Source organism: Theobroma umbraticum, unplaced genomic scaffold (genome assembly GCF_002168275.2).
Source record: "Theobroma umbraticum cultivar Fairchild unplaced genomic scaffold, ASM216827v3 scaffold_106.0, whole genome shotgun sequence".
Classification (NCBI taxonomy): Eukaryota; Viridiplantae; Streptophyta; class Magnoliopsida; order Malvales; family Malvaceae; genus Theobroma; species Theobroma umbraticum.
In genome coordinates this window covers 1358877-1361655 of record NW_018397276.1, presented here as the reverse complement: position 1 = coordinate 1361655, position 2779 = coordinate 1358877, and positions in this window count along the sequence as shown.

Below are 2779 nucleotides of genomic sequence, written 5' to 3'. Positions count from 1 at the left end.
TTTACTTCTTTTTAATTTATGTAACACCCTCAATTTTCAATGTAAATTAAGAAAACTAAAGATGATTTATGAATATGTGAAGTCTTGAGGACTTTGGACAATATGCTATGTTTGCCAAGTGTTTGAAGATATTTATGAAGGTAAAAGGACACTGAGGTAAATTTTTAAGGAAATATATGATAAACCCCATAGTTTGAGGTTTTGATCTAAGTTTGATGTTATGTTTGTAGATTTAGGTATATGGGATTAATTTAAATGAATGATTTGTGGTGTGATATTGACAAGGAATGATTTTAGGGTGTTAAACTTAGATTTTTGAAAGTTTCGGGAGCTTAAAACTACCTACAGGGGAAAATGTATCAATACATCCCATATGTATCAATACATTCTTGGCAAGAAGAACAATATGAGGTGTAATGGAGGAATTCTATCGATACATTTAAAGATGTATCGATAGATTTGGAAATTGATGAACAAGTATCGATACATTTGAAGTAGCGAGCACCCAAGACTATTTTACACGAAGTGTATCAAAACATTGCCTCAATGTATTGATACATTCCTTTGAAATTAAGGCAGATGTATTGATATATTCCCAAATGTATTGATACATCAGAAAAGAAAGGCAAAACTAGAAGGGGTTTCGAGTCCATTTTTGCCTCATTAAATTTCAGTTATTTCTCTCTTTTTCTCTTTTTGGAAAAACTAAAACCTTAACCCCCAAACTAAATTTCTAAGCCCCTTAAGGCTATTTAGAGCTCGAGAAACTATTCTAGAGGTAACATTTAATGTTTTTATGAATTATTTTTCAATTTAATTGGTTAATAACTTCAAAATCCAATTTTCTCCAAATTTGGTAAATTTCCTCTTTGGCTTGGTTTAAAGAATTTGGACCTTAGACTCGAGCAATCTAACTTCTAAGGTATGGATTTAGCTTGTTAATGAAAGATTTTTGCTTAATTAGTTGGATTGATAAGATTTGGTTAAATGTGAAAAAGCTGGCATTTTTCAAAGGCTAGGATTTAATTAACATTTCGATGTTCTAACATGTTTGAAGAGGAAATGGAGCTAAATCAACTTGTTGGCATGCTAGACAACAATTGAAGGTTAAGGATCAAAGCTTGGTTGGGATTACCTCCAATTTGTCATTGTGAATGGGTTTAAATAAAATGCATGTAATGCATGATGCATGATAAATGCACAGCCATGGTATTAGAATGAAATATGTATGCTTAGATGAATGAACCTAGCTAGAGAACAATATATGTGTATATGTATATATGTGAATTGTGTGTGATTGTGTAATGTGATGTGAGCCACATGGGTGGCCTATACTATGTGTTCCTGGACCAGAATGTCTAGAGGCTTTGATGAACTCTTGGGAGTAGATTCCCCTAGGTGAATGGTATGTTGAGATGATTTGATTGAATGATGCCTTAGAGACTTAGAGGCTCTTAGATCCTAATTGAGCTTAAAGATGACTAAAGCTAGATAAATGTGAATTGAGGTTTGATGGGGAAAAATGAATGATAAAGGCATGATGGCCTTATTTGTGGATTTGTGTTTTCATTTGAGGGATGAATTCCGGACATTGATCTGATTTGTGGTTGAGTGGATTTCTGTCCCCCTGGGACTATGTGTGTCCTTGTAGGGATGGTGGTAAGTAGGGATGGTGGCATTAATAGCGCTTGTGATTCCCGCTTGTAGTGCTTTGATGCGATCCGTTGAGACTACTTTGAGTGATGCCGATGTTGGGAGATTTCTCTAACCCATGATCTATTCTCTACTAGCTGCTCTGACGTGCGTGATCTGTTCTCCACTCGTTGCTTTGGCATGTGTTGATTTGTTTCTCCGCTAGCTACTTTGCCATGAGCGTGATTTGATTCCTTGCTGGTAAGCCACTGAGCGTGATTTGACTATGTCCAAGGGAGGACCATTTATTGATTTGATTTGCATATGATGTAAGATAGCTGTGGAAAGGCTTAGATAATTATAATATGGTTCTAATGTGATAGTTCAGGAATTAAAGTCTGCCATGGAGAATAATTTGAATAACTTTGATTAGCTTCAGAAGTAAGCCTAATGATGTGTGACAATCTTTGGAGACATTAAGGATGGTGTTATTGTTAGAATCAGCCCTACAATCCAATCTGTCATGGTATGGGAATTGAAATTTAGAGATATTCATGTATGATAATTTGTTATTCATAATAACATTGAGATAGTTCTTTATCCATTACTTTGTGATTTAATTACTTTTTGTACTTATGTAGATAAAGCCTATGGAACTATATATGCCTTGCAAAGGAATTGTATTGGGATACAATTATGAGATCTTTAAGCATCAAAGCATTGTTCCTAAAAGTTCCTGATCATTGTATTATTGAGAAAGGACATCAATAATGCTTAAGATTGACACATGTTATGTTCCTTACTTGTGAAGTAAGCAATTGTTCTCATAGGTTGAACTATAGAAATACTTGGAACTAGCATGTGGGTTCTTGCCATGGGAGAGCGAGTTCACTAAACATGACTTGCCATGAGAAGTGTATTTGATACCTCACTCAAGTGTCTATGCAGTGCTTTTCATGTGTTAGTTGTGTAACTACTCTTTAGACTTGAGACACCGGGTTGTCATGTATGTGGACTACTATGCTTTGATTTATCCCTATAGGTGCCTAACTAAGGGTGCCAAAACAAGATGTTTTTCGGTATACTATGAAGCACATGAAGGCAAATGAGTGGTCAAGTTAGGAATCATCACCCCAAGTAATTCAAG